At 43.3% G+C, this 14766-nt stretch overlaps 1 long non-coding RNA gene across 5 annotated transcripts in view; it reads right to left on the minus strand.

The window, feature by feature from the left end:
• The window catches only part of LOC125281190 (uncharacterized), a 114052-nt gene that overhangs the window by 72368 nt on the left and 26918 nt on the right, over positions 1 to 14766 (minus strand). For all 5 annotated transcript variants that reach the window (XR_008959998.1, XR_008959997.1, XR_008959999.1 and 2 more), the window contains exon 3: positions 5953 to 6059. This is a non-coding gene — a long non-coding RNA (uncharacterized LOC125281190). The remainder of the gene's footprint in view (positions 1 to 5952; positions 6060 to 14766) is intronic.

Here is a 14766-nt window from a genome sequence, read left to right on the forward strand (position 1 = left end):
GAGAGCTTGAACTCAACCACTACACTAGGAAAAGAATGGGGCCTTTCTTTCTTTCTTTTTTTTTTTTTTTTAACATTTTATTTATTTATTTGACAGAGAGAGACAGCCAGCGAGAGAGGGAACACAGGCAGGGGGAGTGGGAGAGGAAGAAGCAGGCTCCCAGTGGAGCAGGGAGCCCGATGCAGGGCTCGATCCCAGGACACCAGGATCACTCCCTGAGCCGAAGGCAGACGCTTAACGACTGAGCCACCCAGGTGCCCCATCTTTTTTTTCCTTTTTAAGATCTCATTTTTAAGTAATCTCTACACCCAACACGAGACTCAAACTCACAACTCTGAGACCAAGAGTCGCATGCCCTACCAACTGAGCCAGCCAGGCATCTCCGAATTGGGCACTTCTGTCGATGATGGATATTAACAGCAGCAAAAAACCTTGTTTTTTTTTTTAATGAGGTTGCAGAAAATACACACACACACACACACACACACACACACACGCAAATGAGGTTGCTGTTTGTATTTACTAAATTAATTTCTTGATTTTGGAGTTCTTCTAAATCAATCAAAGACAAATGAGAGACACCTATCTACTTAAGTTGGACTCTGTCAATATTCTGTGCATCTGCGAAGGCTTTTAGATTACTAGTGAACTCCGCTACCTCTACTCCAGTCTTGTAGCTTTGACATCTTTAGGATAAGTGACCCACAGCGCATTTTTTAGAGAAGGGCTATGAAGAAAAATGGGGAAAACCTTTTTCCTGAAGCTTGACTGAGGGGTATGGCAGGAAAAGCCTGGATGTACATTTACCAGGAGCACGTTAGTTCAGTGCTCTTAAGACACAACTCTCTTTCGCATGTAAATTATTGAAAATCTGGGGGCGCCTGGGTGGCACAGTCGTTAAGCGTCTGCCTTTGGCTCAGGGCATAATCCCAGCATTCTGGGATCGAGCCCCATATTCGGCTCCTCCGCTGGGAGCCTGCTTCTTCCTCTCCCACTCCCCCTGCTTGTGTTCCCTCTCTCGCTGGCTGTCTCTGTCAAATAAATAAATAAAATCTTAAAAATAAATAAATAAATAAATTATTGAAAATCCTCACACAGCTAAGAGTAACAGTCATCACGCTACACTATATTCAGTAGAAAATAATTCCACCTAAATATGTTAATATACTAGGGGCACCTGGGTAGCTCAGTCGATTGGGCATCTGCCTTCAGCTCAGGTCGTGATCCTGGGGTCCTGGGATCGAGTCCCACGTCAGGCTCCCTGCTCGGTGGGGAGCCTGCTTCTTCCTCTCCTTCTGCCCCCAACTCATGCTCTCTCTATCTCAAATAAATAGGTAGAATCTTTAAAATATATGTGTTAATATACCTAATACTGATATTTTATTGTTTTATACTTAGTTATATTAGAAAATAGGGATTCTAAAACAATGATCCTCTTTTTTGAGTGATGAACTTAAAAATATATATACTAACCGGGGCACCTGGGTGGTTCAGTCTGACTCGTGATTTCAGCTCAGATTATGATCTAGGGTCATGAGATCGAGCCCTGCATCAGGCTCCGCACTGGGCGTGGAGCCTGCTTGAGATTCTCTCTCTCCCTCTCCCTCTGCCCCTCCCCTTCTCTCCCTCTCAAAAAAACAAAAACAAAACAAAACAAATGTATATATATATATATATATATATATATATATATATACACATATATATGCACACATATACACTAACCAATTGAGCTGCATCCTGACCTCTGAATTATACACAGGTCCTTCTTCCAACCCCGCAGTTTCCAAAATAACCTCTCTTCTCTATAAAGTCTCTCAAATTCCCTCTTGAATAACAACTGCCTGATTATCACAAAACCAGTCCTACATCTTTTCCCCTAAAGTATAGGTAAATCACCAATCTTTCACTCTTACTCTAAAATAAATCTCCTGTCCACATCCCAAATCAGTTACTGCTTTTATGCTGTGCCTCTTGATTTAGGAGAGGTAACAATTATTATTATTTCTAGTATTAGTCATGGTTTCCAGAGAATAGCAAGGCTATAATTCATGCTTTACTGCAATTGGTAAATCAGACAAGTGAAAAACAGCAGAAGCCCATAATTTAAATCCTCTTTAAGTTCTTAATCTAAGCCTCTGACATTTGAATTAGGAACAGTAATATATGGTTAAAATTAAACCATGAAGCAAGCCTATATAAATTACTATAAAATCCAACTCTATCACCCAGAAACTCATAAATTAAGACAGGAGATTAAAACTCTGCTTTTAATTCTTAGTATTACACTTTAATACTGCAATATATAACATGTTAAATAGATGTATATTTTGTTTTCATTTAAATTGCCTGTTATATAGAGTAAGGCCTTTGATCTTAGCTAAAAGCCAGTAATTTGCAGCTGACAAGTTATTCCTCTGCAAACATATTTTTCCAATTAATGAAATTCCAGAAAGCATTTTATGTCATTAAATCTACACTCCACTTATTCTAAGTAACAGATATTATATCCTCTTTTCTCTTAATTGTGATTTCAGTCTAGACTCTTCCCTATTCTCTCCTTTTTTCCTTTGATGCTGGCTTCCTAAGTATCATGGATTAGCTAAATTGCATGAGATCGAAATAGTGCTTATAAAGAGAAAAATTACCACACTACCTCAGAGGATGCAAGGGTAGGTGGTCTTTGATTCTGCGTCCCCAAATTATGTATGGATGGCTGCCGCATTGGGGTGGCAGTCACCATTTCTCCTTTGTTCTATCACAGGCCACCCCCCCCCTTTTACCAGCCCCTCTTTGTGGGGGGCTAGTAGTACCTCTTCCATACAGCCCTGGTCCCATCTTGCCTAAGTGCTGACAGGCAAATGGAGACAGGAAAAAGAAAGGGATGCTACTAACGTTCCTTGAATACTTTTGTGCCAGGCGCTGGGCCAAGCATTTTTACATGTCACACCATTTAATTCTGTATCAGCCCAGAGAAACTGGAGCTATTATCCTCATTGGACAGGTGATGCAACAAAGGCCAAAGGCAACCTTGAAAAAATGTGCCCGACACTTACACAGCTAAGGAAAGTCATAAAGGAAACAAGGACAATCAAAAAACGAAAAGAAAGGGACTCCTGGGTGGCTTAGTCAGTTGGGCATCCGACTCTTGATTTCAGCTCAGGTCATCTCAGGGTTGTGAGATGGAGCCTCGATTAGGGCACCACGCTCAGTGGGGAGTCTGCTTGGGATTCTCTCTCTCCCTCTCCCTCTGCTCCTCCCCCTCCCCCCACATGCGTGCGCACTCTCTCTCTCTCAAGTAAATAATTAAAGAAAACCTTTAAAAAACACTGAAAGGAAGGCAAATTCTGTTCACCCTACTCCTTACCACATCTCTCCAGCCCTCAACCCTGGGACCAGGAGGGCTGGTTGTCTCCAGCCTAACGTTCTCAATGAGCCTTCATCTGTAACTCTTAACATTTAAAGTTAACTCTTAAATGTTACCGACCATGAAGCCCTACATACAGCCTCAGAGACAAATGAAGGGATGGAAAGGTCTTTGGACTTCCATTTCCAGGAATATGTAAGACTAAATCTCCTAAAAACAAAAACAAAAACAAAACAAAACAAAAACCCTCCTACAAATAACTAGAAATTCTGTAGGTTTATTTTTAATCTTTTCGATGTGTAACATAACTCAGCCATCAAGAAAGAAGAGGAAATCTCCAAAGATCAAACACAAAAAAGATGCTGATACCAGAACAGTAAGCAGATCTTTTTTTAATTTTTTTTTTAAAGATTGTATTTATTTATGTGACAGAGAGACAGCCAGAGAGAGAGGGAACACAGCAGGGGAGTGGGAGAGGAAGAAGCAGGCTCCCAGCGGAGGAGCCCGATGTGGGACTAGATCCTGGAACGCCGGGATCACGCCCTGAGCCGAAGGCAGACGCTTAACGACTGCGCTAGCCAGGTGCCCCAGTAAGCAGATCTTAATGCTTCAACAGCCCTGGTGTTTTTACACTTGTCTGTAACTAATATTCAGAGATATTAACAGAAATTTTCTGAATTTAGTAAAGTTATAAATCCTCAGATTCAGAAAGCTCAAACCATAAACAGTATTTTAAAAAAGACAGAGAGATTCCAAATTGTAAAGGAAAAACTCAGATTTGTCCTTCCTGTGTAGGGAAAAACCTGTCTAGTCTACCTTGTGTGTTCAGAAAAACCCAGTTCTTCCCACCTGTGTTTCTTCTTTACTTTTACAAAGATGCCATCCTCACCCAGGATACCTAACTTCTGACAGTCCTGGTCTCCAAATGTGCGGAGGTTTTTCCTCATACCAAACAATTCTCTGGGACACCAGCTAGGTGTCCCATAATCTAACTTAATTCTAACACTATATTTGAGATAGTGCCAGATCCCACAGGTTAAGGGCTCAGATCCCACAAGACAGCTCACCCTCCCACTGCCTTCCTCAGATGCCAATGCAAGTAGTAGGTGCCCAGATTACCCACGACTTCCATTCAGTTTGGCTGCAAATGGGAGGTTGCCGTGATTTCCTCCTCAGGTTAATTACTTTGCTAGAGTGGCTCACAGAACTTAAAGAAACACTTACACTTAGCAGTTTATTAAAATATAGGACAAAAGATACAGATGACCAACCAGATGAAGAGAGATACAGGACAAGATTTGGGAGGATCCCCAGAGCAGGAGTTACCCACCGCGTGTGGTTGTGTTTGCCAACCTGGAAGCCCTCTGAACTGCCTACTAGTGGGATTTTAAGGAGACTTCCTCATGTAGGCATGACCAATTATTAACTCCATTCCCAGCCCCTTCCCCCCTCTCTGGATGATGGGGTTGAGGCTGAAAATTCCAAGCTACTAATTATGGCTTGGTCTTTCTGGTGACCAGCCCCCATCCAAGAGCCATCCAGGAGCCCAATCAGAGTCACTCCAATAGCACAAAAGATGCTTCTAGTGCTCTTATAACTTAGGAAAATACAAGGGTTTTAGGAGCTCTATGCCAGGAACTGGGGGCAGAGACCAAGATATGTATTTTCTATTATCTCACGCAAATCTAAACACATTGCTGTCAAATATCAAAAGCAAAATATCAGGGTGCCTGGCTGGCTCAGTTCATAGAGCGTGTGACTCTTGATCTCAGGGTTGTGAGTTCAAGCCCCATGTTGGGCATGGAGCCTACTTAAAAATACATACATACATACATCTCAGAGCAGCCAGAGGGAGAAACAAAGTATTATAAAGATAAACTGACAGCAGGCATCTCAACAGCAACAAGAAAAACCAGAAGGGCTCCTGACTGGAGCAAGCAACTCTTGAGCTCGGGGTTGTGAGCTCGAGGCCCACATTGGGCCTAGAGCTTAATTTAAAAAATTTTAAGGAGGGGCGCCTGGGTGGCACAGCGGTTGAGCATCTGCCTTCGGCTCAGGGCGTGATCCCGGCATTGTGGGATCGAGCCCCACATCAGGCTCTTCCGCTATGAGCCTGCTTCTTCCTCTCCCATTCCCCCTGCTTGTGTTCCCTCTCTCGCTGGCTGTCTCTACCTCTGTCGAATAAATAAATAAAATCTTAAAAAAAAAATTTTAAGGATACCTGGGTGGCTCAGTTGGTTAAGCATCTGACTTGGGCTCAGGTTGTGATCTCAGGGTCCAGGGATGGAGCCCTGCATTGGGCTCCCCACTCAGCAGGGAGTCTCCTTGTCCCTCTGCCCCTTCCCCGACTCATGCGTGCTTTCTCTCTCTCTCTCTCATAAATAAATAAGATTTTTAAAAAATACATACATGTATACATACATACATACATACATACATAAAATGAAAAAAAGTTTTAGGGTTGCCTGGGTGGCTCAGTCAGTAGAGTGAGTGACTCTTAATCTCAGGGTCATGAGTTCAAGCCCCATGTTGTGCGTAGAGCCTACTTTAGAAAATTTTTTTAAAGATCTATAGGTCAGAGGTACCTGGGTGGCTCAGTCAGTTGAGTGTCCAACTCTCGATTTCGGCTCATGTCTTGATCTCGGGGTCGTGAGTTCAAGCCCCATATTGGACTCCACGCTGTGTGTAGAGCCTACTTAAAAAAAGATGTAGAGGTCATATAACTTTCAACCTTTTTTCTCATTTCCAAAACTGCCTATATAGTGTACATACCATAAATCCTTTTTTTATACAAACCCAGCAATTATTCTCAAAAATTATATTGCATAGTATTGTCCATCTTAAGAAAAAACATTAATCTGTTAAATGTATACATTTAAAATATACCATAATTTTAATCTTCATTGAACAATTATTTTTTTTAATGATTTTTTATTATATTATGTTAGTCACCATACAGTACATCCCCGGTTTCCGATGTAAGGCTCGATGATTCATTAGTTGCGTATAACAGCCAGTGCACCATGTAATACGTGCCCTCCTTACTACCCATCACCGGTCTATCCCATTCCCCTACCCCCCAGAACAATTATTTTTTAATATATCCCTAAGAATAAAATTGGCCAGGCTTCTCTCTACCCAAGTGTCCTTGCTCCTCTTCACATATCCCTTTTCAACCACCTTTCCCCTCCCCCCAAATTTTGTTCTAATTCTTCACCTTTCTATTACCGCCACCCCACTTCTTTTTATAGAATTCTCACCCTAGGGGTCCTCAACTCAGGAACCTGTCATTTCTACCTCCCAACCCAACTCAGCCTGCATTCATCTTATTGAGACAGAACTGCAGACCAGGGAAGCTGCCACAAGCTGCTTGGACTTGGGGCATTTCCAATCCTGCTTGTCAGGAACTGACACGGACTGTACTAGAACTGGGGTAAGGAGTGCTGAGTTAGCAAGGTAGCAAGATTTTGAGAGATCTACGTTGGTAGATCTGGCTAAAGTTCTCACTAAACATTGGTAGGACAGGTCCCTTTTCTTTTCTGTCCAAAACACAACCACAGTCACTGTTAGGAAACACGTAGCCCACAAACAGAGAGACAATGGGTTGGCTCAACGCTGTGCCGCTAACAAATACTAGTCCTTAGTAGAAGTCAGGATAGGTTGGAGTGGATTCCAGATACACACTGGGTAAACTATCAGCTTTGCACACCAGAGCAGAGAGGTCTGATCTGAATCCCAACGAAGTATGTCACTCCCAATTGTTCTGCGGCTGGTAAAAGAGACACTGCTAGAGTTTCATGAGTGTCTTGGGCCAGTGGTATCTAGAACCAGGCTTCCTCCCTTTGTGACCACAAAGCCAAGGGAGTACAATCTGTGCAGTCACAGGGAGCTCCCACTCACAAGGGCCAGTGCCTGATTTAAGGCTCTGCTATTGTCATCTTGCAATTCTTAATAATTTTATCTTTGAATTTATGTGTTGTAAGTTCCGTTCAATGGGACAATGGATCATTCATGTGAGCCAAGAAGATAATGTGGAAGAAAAAAGCTTTGTATTCTAGTACTTTTAACAGCATTTTTTTTTTCTTGCTTTTGAAAAACAGCATTTTCATTTTGCACTGGGCTTGGCCAACGAGGTAGCCAGTCCTGCACGACCACCCCATTTTTCCTGCAAGACACACTAGCAACTACCGCAAACCTGCCAACCAGATACCCTAGCTCTGCGTCAAAGAACCTGGAACTTTAGGACACCTTTTTCCTGTTTTTCCCCCTTAATTTCACAAAGTACATTTATTAGAAGGAAATTAGAAAATATGTTTCATCAGGGGCGCCTGGGTGGCTCAGTCATTAAGCGTCTGCCTTCGGCTCGGGGCGTGATCCCGGAGTTCTGGGATCGAGCCCCACATCGGGCTCCTCTGCTGGGAGCCTGCTTCTTCCTCTCCTACTCCCCCTGCTTGTGTTCCCTCTCTCGCTGGCTGTCTCTCTGTCAAATAAATAAATAAAATCTTAAAAAAAAAGAAAGAAAATCTGTTTCATCAAAAAGAAAAATATAGGGACTCCTGGGTGGCTCAGTCGGTGAGGCGTTTGCTTTCGGCTCAGGTCATGATCCCAGGGTCCTGGGCATCCGGCTCCTCTCAGCAGGGAGTCTGTCTCTCCCTCTACCCCTCTGCCTGCTCGTGCTCTCGCTCTCTGACAAATAAATAAATAAATAAAAGCCTTTAAAAGGAAAAGAAAAGAAAAACATACAAAGATCATTGCAAATCCAGAGATCCAGAGATAAACACTTCAATATGCTGGCATCTCATTCCAGTGTTGTTTGGAGAGTAAGCTGGCCCATGTTCCAGTAACTTTCCAGAGCCTTCTCCAGGTCCCAGCTACGTCAATCTTAGCGTCATGGGAAACTAGGGGATGATTTTTTCTTTCTTCTGATTCACCATACCATCGTGTCCCTTTTAACTTTTTATCTCAATAGCATCATGTTGGACAGGATACTTCTCTAGGGGATCCCAGCATTTCCCCTGTCTGCATTCAGGGATGCAGGCTCTATTGCTTTAAGAATCTCTCAAACTTATTTGGGACCACTCCACTCTCCTTCCTAGGCCACTGCCTCTAGGAACCAGAAAGGGTTATATTTTACTTCTTCCTATCTGGGCAAGACAATATGTCCCTTCTCAAAGTGGCATTCACTCTCTTCATTCCCTGGGGACATAGTGATGGAAAGGGATCACATTATCAAAAAGGAAACACATTGAGAGGTATTTCAAAAATTATCCACATCACATATATTTTAAGGCCTTAAGACTTACTACCAAATTACCCTACAAAATATAGTACCAATTTAAACTGCCAGTACCAATATATGAAGTGCCCTTTCTCTTAGTCCTTGAACAGTGGACACTAAACTTGGCCAAAATGTGAAAAATCTAGTTATTTCAATCTTTCAGTTTGCATTTCTTCAAGTATTAGTGAAGTTGACAAACTTTGTTACGTTTATTTGTTTTTGTTTTTGTTTTAGATTTTATTTATTTATTTGACAGAGAGAGAGGCAGCGAGAGAGGAAACACAAGCAGGGGAAGTAGGAGAGGGAGAGGGAGAAGCAGGCTTCCCACTGAGCAGGGAGCTGGATGTGGGCTCGATCCTAGAACGCTGGGATCATGACCTGAGCCGAAGGCAGACGCTTAATCACTGAGCCACCCAGGCACCCCTGTTTATTTGTTTTTTTGTGAATTTCCTGCTCAAGATCTTTGCCTATTATTCTACTCATCTTTTTACATTTTTCTTATTGATTTATGAGAGCTCCTTATGTTACTAACTAGACCCCAAGACCTGGTCTTTACTGCCAACCTGCTTATACCCACTAATCTTTTTCTTACATTTTCCTCTAAGCTCTTCCTTCCTGCTTTCCTCTTGACTTAGGTAAGCGAAACCCAAAATCACCCCCGGGCTGCCTGACAACACCTCACTGGCCCAGACCACCCAGACCTTCTGAGCTAAACCTGACATGCACCTGTGCAGATGGACTGCGAAGTGACCTCTGGAATGACCTACAGTTAACTTTAGCTCATTACAATACTAAAATCTCCGCCCAAGGAGGACCCTCAGCCTCATTTACATAACATACAATGTATATGTAAGCATGTTTCCTTAGGGCGCATGCGTGACTTTGTACCGGCTTCTACACAGGATGACAAGGCTTGCCTATCCAAATATTCATCCTAACACTAAACAAAAGGAACCCATTCACCCTCTCTGGGGGAGTCAGGGCTTTGGAAGCCATTCCCCATGATCTCATTTGTTGCAAATAAGGTCTCTTCTGTGGGACGACTCAACCTGGTGCTGTTGGACTCACCAAGGAGCAAACTCATGTTGGTTCGCTAACACTTCCATATAAAAATGTTAACAAGTTTGCCATTTGTCTTTCAATTTTATTTATGGTATGTTTTGCTTTTCAGAATTTTTAAAAATTTTATGAAGTCAAATCTATCATTTTTTTCCTTTTATATTTTCTTTGTCTTTGTGTTTAGAAGGGCCTCTGTACACTAATTATATGAATACGTATCTACATTTCATTCTGTATTTTTGTGTTTTACTGCTTTCATTTAACTCTATATTTTGGTGCAAGATGTAAGGTAAGGCTGTTTTATCACATGATTAACAAGTTGTCATAATGTCCTGGCGCTCTTTGTAAAGAAGAAAAATAAAGTGCTCTTGATTTTCCAGGGCACTGCATCTTCAACGTATTAGCTGTAAGTGACCACCATAAACTTATGTTCTGACATGACACCCACTCTGAGGCATCTAGGTCTAACCTAAGTTCAGTCTCCTAAGGCACACGATCATCTGGACTTGAGTGAACGTGGGAAATAGAAAGTGACCTTCCAGATGTATCTGAAAGAGGTAGAACATCTGATAATGCCCTCTGCCCTGACCATTTTCTAAAGACCAATCGCTGGGATTTCTCACAATGTCCTGGCCAGAATCTCACTGGTCTTGAAGAACTCTCTGTATTTCTGCCGTCACGATGTATCATTCCCGAGCCAACCCAGAAATGTTTCTTTTACAAGGCTTAGAGGTACAAAGCACAAGTTCTTTAGGGCTGAGATATCTTCAGGCTGCTGGACAAAGTATCATTCTCTTGGGAGTGGAAACCACCCGAAAGTCTTAAGGACATCAAACAATTACTGGAGTTCCCCCAGTTTTCCATCACCACCCTAGTAACCTTACTAGCAGACCTTGAGAAGGAAAGCTCCTACCTAATCCCTGGCTGTAGTCACGACATGCCAGCAACTGAAATCCTTGTTTTCCTCTCCCTTTACCCTTGCCTCCCATACCCCAATGTGCTCCTAAGTTATTAAAACCAACTTCCAATTCAGGGCGCCTGGCTGGCTCAGTCAGAAGAGCATGCCACTCTTGATCTCGAGGTCATGAGTTTGAGCCCCACGTTGGGTGTAGAGATCACTTAAAAAACAAACTTTAAAAAAAAAAAAAAAACTTTTTAAAAAAAAAATTAAAGGGGTGCCTGGGTGGCTCAGTCGGTTAAGCATCGGACTCTTGATCTTGGCTCAGGTCATGATCTTAGGGTCGTGAGATCGAGCCTCCACTTCAGGCTCCAAGCTTGGAGGGGCGGAGGGGGGGGGGGTCTGCTGGGATTCTGTCTCTACCTCTCCTTCTGCCCCTCCTTCCTGCACTCTCTCTCTCAACCTCTCTTCCCCTTTCTCCTCCCACCTCAAATAAATAAATCTTTTTTAAAAAATTTTTTAAATAATAAAACCAACCTCCAATTATATAGAGAGATACATTAATCACAGGTTTCCTCCAAAAGCTATTACCTTACTCTGGTACCTACATCTTAAGGAATCTGGCTTTGGCTGAAGTTAAGAACATAGTATGGAGGGGCGCCTGGGTGGCTCAGTTCTTAAGCATCTGCCTTCGGCTCAGGTCATGATCCCAAGATCCTGGGATCAAGCCCCGCATCAAGCTCTGCATCGAGCCCCGCATTGGGCTCCCTGCTCAGCGGGAAGCCCACTTCTCCCTCTCCCACTCCCTCTGCTTGTGTTCCCTCTCTCCCTCTGCCAAATAAAAAAATAAAATCTTTAAAAAAAAAAACATAGTATGGAAACAGGAATTCCAGTCTTTTAGCTGTAGACCTACTACTTCAAAATCCTCAAGTCCTTGTGATCCTAAGGTTAGAACACCATTGGCTCAAGTAACTAGGCAAATCAGAAAACTGTTTTGACAAATAAGGAGGGCAATATTTGTAGATACATTTGTTTCACATCCAGTATAGGCAGGACCACTCACCAAATGCCCTATCACATAAGCCAGAATACCAGGGAGTCTCAGAGATCACTCCACCCCAAAGATCCGCTGGCCTAAAAAATTACATCCACCTAGCATCAGGTGAAATTCTAATACAACAGGGAAAGCAGAAGAACGTTAAGTAGACTGACACATGGCTGAGGTGCAGAGCTACGCAGGGCATCATTTGTTGAGATGGAAAGCCAATGGGAGGATGGGAGGATAGGTACTCTTTCCTAAGGGCTTCCCATAGGTCTGAGAGAAGCCCACACATAACTGCTGTACACCTGCCACAAGTAACTCCCCATCACCTGCAAAAATATCCCCCCAAATACCCTCCCACAAACCCACACTTGTGAACCATGTACCCAGATCAAGAATGCATTAATTCAACAAACACTTAACCTGTGCATTGTTTATGTGCCATATACCAGGAGAGAGGGTGAGGATGTAGTGATGAACCGAACAATCATGGTTCCAGTCCTCACAGTTTAGGGGACAGTGAAGGTAAGGAGATATTAAACACATAATTGCAATAGAGTTGATCACACTGCTATGATTCAGAAAGTATAGGATGGACTCAGAAGGCCCAAAGGGTTCTTGTTTGACATTCTGCTCCCAATTTTAATGTGTGTGTTGGGGGTGGGCGACGGGTTCCCCCACACCACCAACAAGCAATGCTCCGGACATCAGCTGGGTGTCCTACCACTCAACTCAATTCTGACACTATCTACCCGGAGATGACATCAGGTCTCACAGGTTAAGGGTTCAGTCCCACAAGACTGCAACACACACACACACACACACACACACACACACACACACACACACACTTCAGACAGCAGAAGTGAGCACAGGTTTTTATCTGTGCTTCTGACCAACAGGATACAACAAACCCCCCCACCAACTCAGGATGCCAATTACAAGTCCTGGTTCTTACCTGTACATCTGACGGGTATAAATCAGAAATTCCCCTGACCCCCTCCTTGAGTCCCTTTAATTTGCTAGAGCAGCTCTCAGAACTCAGGAAACCTGTGGTATCTCTCCCGATGGGATGGGGGCCCCCAAATGTGGGGCAACAATTGGATGGAAGCCGGTGGCAAGGGCCACGAAAGGATTCACCCAAAAGAGAACAAAGGAGATAGAAGTTTATGGAAGGGAGCTACTGGCAGGACAGCGGAGGAAAAACTGTCTGCAACAAGGAAGTGGGTGGGGGTGTATTTAAAGAGGGAAGGTAAGGAGGAGGTATGGTGCCATACGGAATTTTCCCCTTTTTGGCCACTGTGCCTGGTTGTAAGTAGCCCCTTGGTCAGTTGGGGCTGGATATGCTGAGGTGGGTGGCCTGATGGGCCTGTCTGGATTCAGCCAGAGGGCACTGTGGGCCCTTTCTACATTTCATCACTCAAGTCTGTTGCCTAAAAGCGGCCTCTACAAAACCCATTTACTTCTAGATTATTGGTTTAGTATGAAAGGATTTAATTCGGAAACAGCCACATGGAATGGATGCACAGGGCAAGGTATGGGGAGGGGGCAGGGAGCGTTCCGTGCACTCCCAGTGTGCTGCTCTTCACGGTTCCCCACAAGTTCAAGACCCCAGAAGCTCTCCAAACCCTGTCCTGGGTTTTTATAGAAGCTTCATTACATGGGCACAATGGATTAAATCATTGGCCTTTGGCGATGGATTCAACCTCCAGCTCCTCTCCTCTCTCTGGAAATCTGGGGGTGGGACTCTAAGTCCCAATCTCTTATTCCAGGTTGATTCCCCTGGCAACCAGCCCCATCCTAAGGTACATTCCAAAACTCACCTCCTTAACATAAACCTAGTGGTAGTGGAAAGGGGCTTGTTCTAAATAACAAAACACCCATTCCACCTTGATGACTCTGAAAAGATTTCAGGAACTGAGGAAAGAAACCAAATATAAAAAAAGATGCTCCCATTACCCTTATGTTCAGGAAATTCCAAGGGTTTTGGCAGCTATAAGCCAGGAACCAGGAACAAAATCCAAGTATTTATGAGAATTATATTTTGGTCATCTGCATGACCAATTACATGGGTTGCTTTTTTTTTTTTCACTATGTTAAAGTAATCTCTACGCCCAACATGGGGCTTAAACTTCCAACCCCAAGATCAAGAGTCATATGCTCCACCAACGGAGCAAGCCAGGCGCCCCCATATTTCTCATAAATCACAATATCATAGCTTCCCTACTTATTCTTAATTTCCAAACGTTCCAGAAAATTGTCTCTATTGATAATATCATGTAGCTCTCCCTAAAGCTATGAATCATCTTGCTGTTAGCGGAATCATCTTCCGAAAACATAAATCTGGTCATGATACAAATGTATTTCAAATTCTTTGGTGCCTACCAAATATATCAAGCTCCTTGGCTAGCTTGACAACCAACGTCCTTCACAACTTGGCCACAATCTATTTCGTTTTCAGGTTCTGCCATTTAGCGCTAGATCTCTCTCAACCCACCACTCTAGCCCACACTAAACTACTCCCAAAAGATACTGTCAGGGAGTAAGACCTTCCTTTGCCCTGTGGTTCTTCTAGCTCGACTTAGAATCATAGTGAAATGAGACAGAGTAACGGGAGAAAATCAAATTTAATGGGCGTACAAACCAGGGAGTCCACAAACACATGGAAATTCCAAAAACAATTAGGCAAAACATGAAACTTAGATGAGCTAAGGAGAGAGGTAAGGCCCTGAAGACTGCAAGAAGGTGAAAGGAAGTATTTGGAAAAACAGTTTGCTCTATTATGCAGATAAGTTCCTTAGGTAAAGGGCCGTCTCAGTTAATAGCTCACTTCCTGGTACAGGCTCTCCTTTCCAAAGTAAATTTAGGCATTTGAGGGGGAGGCAGAGAGCTTTTCCTGCATCAGCTGGGTTTTGATTACTTTTAACTCAAAATAATCCTTATGCCAAAGTGGCACCTTCTGGGGTGTCTCATCCTGCACCCCTTCAATACCATGTACTTTTAAGTTCCAAGCCAATCCTGTCTTGGTGGTGGTGGGGATTTGTCGTTGCTGCTATTGTTTTAATGTTTTCATTCAAATCTATCTTCAACACGGTGAACATGATGACCGTAAACGCGCATCT

This window comes from Ursus arctos, chromosome X, assembly GCF_023065955.2.
Source record: "Ursus arctos isolate Adak ecotype North America chromosome X, UrsArc2.0, whole genome shotgun sequence".
NCBI classification, from domain to species: Eukaryota; Metazoa; Chordata; class Mammalia; order Carnivora; family Ursidae; genus Ursus; species Ursus arctos.